Source organism: Eschscholzia californica, unplaced genomic scaffold (genome assembly GCF_041429995.1).
Source record: "Eschscholzia californica isolate CP2 unplaced genomic scaffold, dmEscCali1.0.p SCAF_3, whole genome shotgun sequence".
Taxonomy (NCBI): domain Eukaryota; kingdom Viridiplantae; phylum Streptophyta; class Magnoliopsida; order Ranunculales; family Papaveraceae; genus Eschscholzia; species Eschscholzia californica.
Window position 1 is genome coordinate 20,192,100 of NW_028238420.1, and position 12,884 is coordinate 20,204,983.

A 12,884-nucleotide genomic window follows, 5' to 3' on the forward strand; every position below is an offset into this window, starting at 1 on the left:
ATCATCGACGCCCAAATAAAACCGAGTGAAAAGGTGAAAGCATCGAGTGGGAGAGAGAGAGAGAATCGATTGTTGGTTTCATTCATCATCTACAGTAGTGAAGAGTAAGTAAATTGCATTTTGGTTTTCATCCTTTTGCTTGTTCCTTCAACTTTTCTTATGATTTAGATTGATATTTACAACACAAAACGAATTAGGTTTTGATTTGTACAACTTTTCTTATGATTTAGTTTTCTGAAATTGATTAACTACTAAGAAATTTCTAGGGTTTAGTTTTTTTTTTTTTGATGAAAGGAGGTTAATACCTCAATTTATTAAGTACTTGAATTTGAATTCATGTTGAAACAATCTGTCTCCAACTGACTTACAATAGAATTTGGAATCTCATAGATTTCCGTACTTTGATTTGAAACATTCGTATATGCAGATTTTGCTAAGATATGAGCTACCTTATTTGCCTCACGATAGCAAAAATCAAACGAAGTATTTTGTAACCTTGCAAGACCCTCGACAATTTCCATAACAATTGGTTTAATCTTCCATGGGATAACCTCCCTATCCTTCGAGCAAGCTTTTATGATTGTCAATGCATCTCCTTCTAGTATATACTCATATTCTGGCATAGATAGAGCAAGTTGTACTGCCAACTGGGCTGCAATAGCTTCGGACTCCATTGCCGATGACGATTTGAATTTCCTCATCAAAGCCATAACGAACTTACCTTCCTCTTTTCTGCACACAGCAGCTGCACCTCCCTTATCATTCGAAAATGCTCCGTCGAAGTTGATTTTTTAGACAACCCGGTGACGGTGGTTTCCAGTATTGCATTTCTTTCTCCACTTGTATATTCACCTGCTCTTCACTATTTACTCTCCCAACCGAGTAGTCTGCTTGCATAGTAGAAGCCTCTTTTATTATTTTGTACACATCTGGTTGTACTCCATTAAAAACACAAGCATTTCTTGCTTTCCATAAGCACCAAATAACATATAATCGATACTCAAATAAAGTTTTGGTGGGGACATAGTGAAAAGAAGGAGAAATTACATTTCATGAGTTGGGAAAAAATGAAAGCTAGCCAAAAAGATGGTGGTTTGGGTATTAAAGATGTGGGAATGGTGAATAAATCGTTGGTGGGAAAGTTAACTTGGAGGTTCTTAACACAATCAGACGCTTTGTGGGCAAAATTACTAAAAGCTAAATATCTCAAAACCAATAATTTTTGGGATTATAGAGCAAAACCAGGTGCTACAGCTACGTGGAAATGGATATTGGAGATGAGGAAATTTGTGAAGGAAGGGGAGTGTTTTTCGGTTGGGAATGGAAATAGTATTCGTATATGGGATGACCATGGATACCAAATCAAGGGGGTTCAAGCCGAGCAAGAAAGAAGAAGGTATTGACATTACCAATTTATTTCTTGTGAAGAACCTTACTGATGAGAATGGGGGTTGGAAGAAGAGGGTTATAGAAGACAAATTTGATGAATTGTTGGCCAAGGCAATCTGTGAGATCCCACTTTCGAAAATAAATAAGAAGGATGAGTTGATTTGGATACATACATTGAAAGGTGACTTTACTACAAAATTGTTATATACTTCCTTAGTAAAAGAGAAGCCTACATCGTCTAGAAGAGTTGAATTAGAAAATGGGTTATCATGCAGAAAATTATGGAAGAAGTTCAATGTGGCACCGAGAGTTAAAATGTTTGTATGGAGATTACTTCCAAATAGTTTACCAACAAAGGTACGAATACTAAAATACAATAATGAAGTTTCTACCATATGTGCTATTTGTGAGGAGGAAGAAGAAGATGATGATCACCTATTCCGATTATGTAAGAAGGCAAGGGAAATGTGGATGAGCTATCCCTTAAATTTACGAGTTGAAGGGGCAGAAAATTTTAAACAATTAATCTGCCGTTGGATGGGAAACAATGAAGAAGAGGGTTTAGTTGTTTCAAAGTGAATTAATGGTCCCTAAATCAGTTCACAATGAAGAGTAAGTTTCTTGTTGCATGCAATAAGAAATTTCTAGGGTTACCTTGTCTATGTTGTTGTATAATTTCTTTGAAGAAATAACACCTAGAGGTTAATCTCTTTATAAAGTTTAGTTATTACTACATCTTCTCTAAAAAAAATTTTAGCCCAACAATTTAGGGTTCTATCTAATTCAGGTTTTTGTATTGTAGTTATAATGATTATTTTAAGCATAGTTTTATATATAGAATATAGTGACTTTCAGTAAAGTTAATATTTTGTCTAGCATTATGAGGTTTCTTATAAAACTTTATCAATGGTTATTACCCATACCTGATTTTTTGACAACCATAGAACATTATATGGTGTAATATGGGTAATGGTTCCAGAATATATCGGATTGCATAAACAATTTCTTTTTTTTGTCTAGCATTTTTGAAGTTTATCATAGAACCTTTTAATGGTATACCTCATAAAAAGATCCTAAAGTTTAGAATCCACCATAAACACTCATAAAAAGATATCTAACCATTCATGATTCTCTATCGATTTTATAACTCAATATTTGGTATACCTCTTGCATCCAAATACCGGAAGATATATTTTTTTAAAGCATATAGTCACCTAAGAATTAAACCCGTTTAAAAATAAACAATAACAACTCAACTATTATTTATCAACCAATAAGTATGAACCATTAAAGATTAAAATCTAAATATGATAAATCAAACCAGAAGAATAAATAATGAAGAATGTATCATGTGAAAGAATAACAAGAGTTTAATATTTTCGAACAATAAAGCACATACTTAAGAGTTACATTATGATAAAATATTATTTATTTGTATTCATGGTTTCATCTTTCACTCTAGGTAAAGAGTCTAGCAATCCATAACAACAATCAAAGTACTTGAATCAAAGAGAAAGAAAAAGATACCACCCATATAATGAATCGATGGCGATCTTCTTCCCCCTTCAAAAGTTTAAGTTGTTGTCTTCTTTTATGTTTCCAAGGTCGGTCGTAATCACCACTCCAAACTTCTCACTGACTGCTGCCCTCTAAAACTCCACCGACAATATCACCCTTCATATATAGTATTATTATAAATAATTACCAAAATAAAAACTATTGTCAAGTATAAGAAAAATATAAGAGTTGCACCAAATTCTCTCTATTATATTAAAGATCTTATCTTTTTCTCTCATCAAAAAGTTACTACAAATGGGGTATAAATACCCAAGAAATATGACCAAAAAAGGCAACACGTAACCCCATCCAGGTGTACACCATATGGGTGTTAGCTTGGTAGGAACAACACCTCATCCTTGCATGTAGAATTTGGATAAAATCATTTCCTCTATTAGACACCTCATATCTTAAATCTTAAGTATATTATGTGGGCCACCACATAATACCTATAGCAACTTGTGGAGAGTTTATGGGCAACCATCAAATCCCTTATAACAAAATATATATGGGCAGCCACTTGTTTCTTTACAACACTCCCCCTTGGATGACCATCATTGTCTTTGTAATTGTTAAGTGGCGTTGGATACCTAAAAATTGCTGTCTCGTTAAAACCTTGCCAGAAAAATTCATTGGGACAAAAATTGGCGAAGGAAAAAAGAGTACAGAGCGTGGATATCCAGTACTAGTGATTTGTAAATCTTCACACGATAATATTCTCTCCCTGATGAATATCATATCGTGGACCGATGTAGTTTTACATCATTTAATTATTCAACCTTCGCATTCCGATACCTTCTACTAGTTTTCTGAACGTTGTAGTGGGCAGAGACTTTGTAAACAAGTCAGCATAATTCTCACATGATTGTATCTTCTGAATATCAATTTCACCATTTTTTTGTAGATTGTGCGAGAAAAATAACTTTGGTGAAATGTGTTTCGTTCTGTCACCTTTAATATATCCTTCTTTGATTTGGCCAGTGCAAGCCGGATTATCTTAATAAATAATGGTAGGTGATTTTGTAATTTCAGGGAGTTCACATGAAATTCTAATGAGGCTGATATTGGACCTTAGCCATACACATTCTCTGGTAGCTTCATGAAGAGCAATAATCTCCGAGTGGTTAGAAGATGTAGCAGGCATACTTTGCTTACTTGATCGCCAAGAGAAAGTTGTACCACCACTAGTAAAAACATAACCTGTTTGTGAAACTCCTTTATGTGGATCAGATAGATATCTTGCGTCAGTATATCCTGCCACTTGTGTACCATCAGAGGAATTCTTCGAATAGAATAACCCCATATCAGTAGTTCCTCGAAGGTATCGGAGAATATGCTTTACTCCCATCCAATGTCGTTTTGTTGGTGCCGAACTGAATCTGGCCAATAAATTTACTGCAAAAGAAATGTCAGGTCTAGTACATTGAGCCAAATATAATAAAGCACCGATTGCACTTAAATATGGTACTTCAGGACCAAGTAGTGCTTCATTCTCTTCTTTAGGACGATAAGGATCTTTTATAGTATCAAGAGATCTGACAACCATTGGAGTACTAAGAGGGTATGCAGTGTCCATGCGAAATCTTTTCAAAACCTTTTCAGTATATAAATTTTGATGGACAAGAATTCCATTTGTACTTCTCTCAATTTGTAAGCCAATGCAGAATTTTGTTTTCCCAAGATCTTTCATCTCAAATTATTTCTTCAAATATTCTGCAGCTTTCGAGACATCTTCAACTGTCCCAATTAGATTTGTATCATCAACGTATATTGCAATGATAGAATCCAGTATATGATTTCTTAATGAACACACATGGACAAATAGGATTGTTTACATATCCTTCCTTGGTCAAGTATTCACTGAGACGATTGTACCTTATTCACACTGATTGCTTTAAACCGTATAAAGCACTATTAAGTTTAAGTGAATACATGACACGTTGTTTTCCTTCAGGTAATTTGGAACCTTCAGGGACTTTCATATCAATATCAGTATCTAGATTGCCATATAGATATGCAGTAACGACATCTAGTAGATGCATATCAAGTTCTTCTTGAGCTGCTAGAATGATTAAATATCTGAATGTAATAGCATCCATAACAGGATAATATGTTTCCTCATAATCTATCCCAGGTTTTTGTAGAAAACCCTGTGCCACAAGTTGTGCTTTGTAGCGAACGATTTCGTTATTTTCATTGTGTTTTCTCACAAAAACCCATTTGAATCCAACTGGATTTACATCCTTAGGTGTGAGGACCACTAGTCCAAAAACACTACTCTTATTGAGTGAATGTAGTTCTGCCTGAATTGCATCTTTCCATTTCGACCAATCAGGTCTTTGTCGACATTCCTCAATAGAGTGTGGTTCATAATCATCATTCTCTTTCAGAATTGAGGTTGCCACTGCAAAAGAGAATACCTCGTCGATAATTGTTTCATTTCGGTCTCATACTTTTTTTGAGCATTCGTAATTTATAGAGACTTCCTCATTGTTTTGTATCTCTGCCTTATCAAGGGCTTTACCCTCTTCAAGGGGTATTTGTTCAGAAAGTGTGGGTGTATCATTAATAGCCTCTTCTAGAGAACTATTATTTTGTGATTGATTCTTCCTCTTTCTAGAACTACTTGGTCGTCCACGTTTCTTACGTGCCTTAGACGACTCGCTTGCTATAGCAAGTTCTCTCGATCCTTCAGGAATATTAATTCGTGCACGAGCATTAGCAGCAGGGATATATGATTTTGTTACCCTTGCTGCATCATTAAATGCATCTGGCAGTTTATTTTCAATGCCTTGCAAATTTATTATCCTTTCTACTTCTAGTTCGAGGGTCTAGATAAGACAGATTTTCTGTATGTCAACATAAATCATTTTGTTTATTATCCGATGTAGACGGATTTTCTCCCCCTAATGGTGGGAAAATTGTCTCATTAAAATTACAATCCGCAAACCGTGCGGTAAAAGTATCACCTGTCATAGGTTCGAGATATCTTATAATAGATGGTGAGTCAAAACCAACATATATACCCAGCCGCCGCTGAGGTCCAAATTTAGTACGTTTTGGAGGTGAAATAGGGATATGCACCGCAGACCCAAAAACACGTAAATGTGTAATATTTGGTTGATCGCCCAAAACAAGTTGTAACGGAGAATAACCATTCGCTCTGGGCCGCAGACGGATCAAAGTTGCAACATGTAATATTGCAGATCCCCATGCCGAAATACGCAATTTAGTTTTTATCAACATTGGTCTCGCAATTAGTTTTATGAATGATTATGCTAGACCATTCTGGGTATGAACATATGCTACAGGATGTTTAAGATCAATACCAGCTGCCTGACAGTAAGCATCAAGAGCCTTTGATATAAATTCACCTGCTCCATCAAGACGTATCTTTTTTATAGGAAAATCTGAAAAATGAGCACGTAGTCTAATAATTTGAGATAATAGCCGTGCAAATGAATTATTACGAGTTGATAAGAGATTAACGTAAGACCATTTGGTAGATGCATCAACTAATACCATAAAATATCTAAATGGTCCACATAATGGGTGAATAGGGCCACAAATATCTCCTTGTATCCTCTCCAAAAATTTAGGAGATTCTATATGAACTTTTGTGAAAGATGGTTTTATAATCAATTTACCCAGAGAGCATGATTTACAATTAAAATCCTTACTTATCAAAAACTTCTGGTTCTGAAATGGGTGTCCTTGAGAATTTTGGATTATTCTACTCATCATGGTAGATCCAAGATGTTCCAAATGATCATGCCAAAGTGTCACCACACTAGGGTTGTAAAGCGTCTGGTTTACGACAATATATGATTCAATCGTTTTTATCCTTACAAGATACAATCCAGAAGAAAGAGTCGACAGTCTCTCTAAATCATGCTTCTTGCCAGAAGTATTTGAAGTAATATATAAATATTCTTCATTATTTTCATCTCTTGTCTCAATGTGGTAACCATTCCGACGAATGTCTTTAAAGCTTAATAAATTTTTCAGAGACTTGGTTGAAAACAATGCGTCATCAACGGTTATTTTGGTACCATGCGGTAATATTATAGTTTCTCTACCAGAGCCTTCAATGAGACTAGATGAACCAGCAATTGTTATCGCATTAGCCTTGTATAACTTCAAGGTCTCAAAATTTTTATTGTTTCGAAAGATAGAGTTTGTAGTTCCGCTATCAACTACACATATATCCTCAATCTTTTGATATTGTCTTTCTGCAATCCATACCTTATGTAGACAAAAATAAGACATAAGATTATAACATATTTGTATTATATGAACATGACAATATTACATTAATTATTTAAGAAACAAAGTAATATATACAAATATAACACTATTCTGGGAAAATTTTGTCAAACTCTTCATCAAGTAGTTTGTCAAATTCAGCGGGAGGTAGATGATCAAAGCTACCATCGTATATATCTCTTTCGGCTGCTGGGACACAATCTTTTGGAATTTGAAGATTACTGTCGTAATCAACAGGAAATAACTCGGTTTGTGATTCAGTATGATGAATTTCCACTTCATCAACTAGAAAATCAGACACATCTAATCCAGTGTTATAGGAGGAACCACCTATCTCCATCTGGTTCATTTCTGTATTGGCCGTTGATTTCTTTAACGATGCTTGGTAAAGATCTACTAGATGTTTTGCAGTTTTACAGGTCCTTTTGCCAATGACCTGTCATGCCACATCTATAACATGACTTAGTTTGCATTTCAGATGATTCATTTAATGCCCCTTTTTCCTTTGTCTTGTCGGTTAAATGGATGAGGTCTAGTACTCGAGTTATTGTAATGTCCTCGACGACCGCAACCGTAACCACGACCACGTCTGCCAGAGTGATAACCACCATCTCTATTATTCCGATTTTGACCATTCCCACGTCCACGTCATCCAGAGTGGTAGCCACCATCTCTGGTATCTACTTGGTGATCGTTGCCACGACCACGTCCTTTAGAGTGGTAGCCACCACCTCTATTATTTTTGTTGTGATCGTTGCCACGACCACCTCGTCCATAAGATGTCACATAGGTTTCAGATACTTCTGAATAACCTGTTGGACGAGCCTCTTGATTTTTCATAATAACTTCTCTATTTTGTTCCGCAACAAGTAGACAAGAAATTAAATCAAAATAATATTTAAAATTCATATTTCTGTACTGTTCTTGTAGGTTCATGTTAGATACATGAAAAGTAGAAAATATTTTCTCCAGCATTTGTTCTTCACTAACAGGAAAACCACAATGTGCCAATTTTGACGTTATTTTAAACAGAATAGAACTATACTCAAAAACAGTTTTATAATCCTGCAGTCTCAGATGCAGCCAGTCATTTAAAGCCTTAGGAAGGATAACTCTTTATAAATGGTCAAAACATTTATTTAAACCGATCCATAACAATAAAGGGTCTCTCATATTTAAATATTCCGACTTTAGATCTTCACATAGATGGTGTCGGATAAAATTTAGTGCAGCCGCACGATTCTGAAAAGTTTCATTATTTCCCGCTGCTATGGTTTTCTTTAGATTCCTTTCCTCTAATTGAGATTCAACATCAGGAGCCCAATTAAGATAGTTACTTCCTGTTAGGTCAAGAACTGCAAAATTTATATTAGTTAGATTCGACATTTGAAAAGTAATAACACAACTTACTTTGAGCTTCAAACGATCTTCAAGACAACCCCTCGTCTATAACTGGAATTATTTACCCACTTGTAGAAACGATCGTGCTGATAACGTAATATATAGTATTATTATAAATAATTACCAAAATAAAAGCTATTGTCAAGTATAAGAAAAATATAAGAGTTGCACCAAATTCTTTCTATTATATTAAAGATCTTATCTTTTTCTCTCATCAAAAAGTTACTACAAATGGGGTATAAATACCCAAGAAATATGACCAACAAAGGCAACACGTAACCCCATCCAGGTGTACACCATATGGGTGTTAGCTTGGTAGGACCAGCACCTCATCCTTGCATGTAGAATTTGGATAAAATCCTTTCCTCTATTAGACACCTCATATCTTAAATCTTAAGTATATTATGTGGGCCACCACATAATACCTATAGCAACTTGTGGAGAGTTTATGGGCAACTATCAAATCCCTTGTAACAAAATATATATGGGCAGCCACTTGTTTCTTTACAACAACCCCCTTTTCATTGTCAACTGTCCTGTTTATAGTCCTCACTTAAAACCCTAAATTACCAAAGTTCCACCAAGTTTCGTTTTTTACCCTTCCCATAGTATTTATCCCATTTGGTAACTTGATAGTTATCAAATACTCCCTCCGTCCCATATTGAATGACCTAAAAACTGTTTTGGGTTGTCCAATTTTAGTGTCCTGTTTCTAAAAATAAAGAAAAGAACTTTTCGCTCTTTCCAACAATACCCTTTACTATAAATTTAATGACAACTTTATTTAATGTAAATTCAACTTTTTCATTGTAAATTACAAATGTTAATGAGGTTACAATTGAAAAAACATGTTATTTTTAAAGTCAAACTCCAATTAATGATGTTCCCTTAAAAAGTTGGGTTTTCAAAATAGGTCATTCTTTTTGGGACTGAGGGAGTAACTAAATGGTTGGCCCCACCATAAATTCCCAATGACAAATTGTGAAGAAAAGAAACTTCTCTTCTGTATAGTTTCAACTGGTGCTTTTGGTAAAGGCAGGTGTGATGTCATCATGGCCCATTATTTTGTTGACAAGTCTTCTCAGTCTCTCACTTCAGCCCGTATAGTTTAATCTGCTGCAAAACACCTCCTATATTTTGTCTTTATTGTAAAACAATCCATAACTTAACTTGGGTCAAACCAAACCGACTTTTCTTGAATACCAAATTGAACAAGACTTTCTCCATAAATATTGGTTGTTGTACATCTTCGAGTTATTTCTGCAAACCCATTTAACTTAATTAGTTTACTCAAAGTAGGCGGCTAACATACATAAATTAGCGATAAATAGATGAGTTCTAACAAACTCATCAAACATCCCCAAACTAGATTTTGCTAGTCCCCGGGCAAAACAGAAAAATGAAACTATACCTAACTCGTCACTTTCGTAGGAACCACGATTGCACTTAGCATGTGCAACAAGCCGTTAAGCCTCTAGGTTACCCCTAGAGGACGAGTGTCGTCTCGTGAGGGTTTCCAGGGAATATACCCACAAAATTCAAAAACCTCAAAAATCCAGAAGGTCTAAATATGACATGGATTAAAAATGTTTATCCGATAGATTTTTGAAAGTTAATAGAAATGAAATCAGAGTCGAACAAACCATAAAAATGCTAAAAATCCCTTCACGGTACCCGAAGTGCACGTGACCAACCAATATGAGTATCCTTTCGGTTCTGAAAAGACAAGACCTTGATTACCTTCTCAATAAATTTCGCCTCGACTCCTGCCTCATGGTCATACACTCAGAAAATTCAAGTCACTCAGAAATGGTTCACTCAATGTGCGAGTATGAGCATGAAGGAGACTCAACACATTACAAAAGACGGATTAAAAAAATTTAACGACTGATCTCATAAGAAAGAAACAACCACTAATACGGGATTGGGAAACTTACCAACTCTTCTCACCTGATCTACTTTCTAACAGTGTTTCCTAGAGCTTAATAGGCTCTTATGAACTAGAATTCCTGAAACTCCACGTTTTCAAATCTTCAAGAACTTTTTCAATGGATAAACACTTAAACAAACAACTGAACAAACACTTTTTTTTTCTTTTCGATACTCTTTTCTTTCTTTCTTTTTTTTCATACATATATGGTACTATAAAAATACTACTTTCTTCACATTATTCTTTCCTTGGGTAAAATTCTTTTCATTTTTCGCTTCATGCCTTATTCTCGGGGTTCTAAATGGTAAATGGATTTCTATCTTCCTCTAGTTGACACTGTTTTCAAGTTTCTCATACTACAAGAGCAAGTTTGCATTCCTGAGGACATCCATAGTGGTTGTAAATTTTGAACTCAAGAGATCAAATGAGTTCTTCAATGTTGAGAGGTTGAGTAGCTCTTCACTCTACTCGGAGTTAGCGCAGAAGAGATCACTCAAAACAAAAAGAAAGGCTCAAAATCTCACATGGGTTAAGTCTCCACTAATCATCGATTAAGTTCTCTCAGAAAAGTCCACTCTTCACCTATCTAACACTCACATGGCTTGTGCATAGACAACTTCAAGACTCAAAATTCATGGAAAAACCTTTAGCAAAAGGATATCTCGATCAACCAGACTCTATAACTATTAACAAGCAAAAACAACTATACTCACATTTTCAATCCAAAAATTTAAAAATTTTGAAAAATTTTAAACCCTTTTGAATTTTTGAAATAAGGACTTGGCAAAAAATTTCAATCCCCTATCCCCCAAACTTAAACCGAACATTGTCCTCAATGTTCTGAATACTATGCGAAAAATATAATAGGGTAAAGGGAAAGATATTACCAGATTCCAACGTCCTAAGCGTGGGTTGCCTCCCAGAAAGCGCTAAGTTTAACGTCTTCAAGCAGACAAAACAGATGACTCGAAAAAACAGAAAGAATTAACCTACTGGATTACAGATATGTGACTAACTGTAAACCAATAATCGATACATCTGTGGGTCCACCCAAAACACAAAGTTTTCAGTGAACGATAGTCTCACATTTTTGTGAATTACTGATAGTGCGTGTGAGACTATCAAATAAGAAGGGCAATCCCCAAACTTAGTGGATGCACAGTCCACTAAGTAACTATAAATACTATGACCAGTGACTAGAAAGTTATCAAAAGGATCGGCATAATAGTGAAGGGTCAATATATCCGTCGAAGGCAAAAAATCATCTATAAGCTTAGTGGATAGAATATCCACTATCTTCATAGACGTTCTCGAGGAGATGTCTGAAGTGTCCCAAAAGGTATCAACAACCGAGTCTGAAGCCATGTGAAAGGTCAAACTAGACTCTAAGGGTAAGGCAATAGGCTCGGGGACCAAGTCAAGGTCCTTGGTTTCCTTAGGTAAATGGTCTGACAAACTACCTAACATGTCTCTATCATCATCAATGTCCTTAAAGACATCTGGAGCCTGGCAGTCAGTTATAATATCATGCCTTTCTAACATTTCATCTAAGACTAACTCCTTACACGTGTCAAATATCAGAAAGCTCAAAATTGTGTCACCCTCAAACTTGCTCATAGAGCCATCATCCTGAATATCAACGTCTAATGTAGTCCTACCATGGTGAGACGACACAGGTGGAGGAAACAAGACAACAAGGTCATCAGACCGTTCAGGCTCTAAGGTACTATCAGTAAATTCATCGACATTTAACTTAGTACTAGGATTAGACGTATTAACCTCGTCATTGTACCTAGTACCCTCCTGAGTTTGGGGTGGTGAAACCCCTTCCTCGTCGGCGAATAATTGTGACTTAAGCATCTTTACCTCATGTCTTAAAGACTCAATCTCCTGCTCCGTTTGAGTCGCAAATTGTGACATCATGTCAATAAGACGACTCGCGGACTTTGATTGAGATCTATCTTCAAGAGTCTCCTCATAGTAAGGCTCACTAGTGTAATTAAATGAAGACTCTTGATCATAACTCCCACCGTACATATTAGGATCATACCTGCCTCTAAAGTCATTGGTCTCAGAATAGTGTGGACTATAAGGTCTCTCATATATATTTGGTGTCGGACCAGATCCATCACTAATTTGACCATCTCTATACATTTGTCGGTATTCTCTTAATGTCATACGAGATCGATCAGGTTCTGGTCTACCCCACTCATTAATCGGACCATCTCTACACATTCTTTGATAATCTCCAAATGTGATACCAGGTCGGTTAGGCTCGTTTCTACTCATCCGTTGGTATTCTCTTAAGGTCATACCAGGTCGGTTAGGCTCAACTTGCCTA

The 12,884-nt window shown here is 35.8% G+C and overlaps 1 long non-coding RNA gene across 1 annotated transcript; it reads right to left on the minus strand.

Moving 5' to 3' along the window:
• Nucleotides 1–310: 310 nt before the first annotated feature.
• On the minus strand, nucleotides 311–3,183 carry LOC147548937 (uncharacterized). Its single transcript, XR_015238334.1, has 2 exons — nucleotides 2,917–3,183; nucleotides 311–887 (listed from the first exon to the last, which is right to left on the minus strand). It is a non-coding gene; the product is annotated as an uncharacterized LOC147548937 (long non-coding RNA).
• Between the last annotated feature and the right edge of the window lie 9,701 nt (nucleotides 3,184–12,884).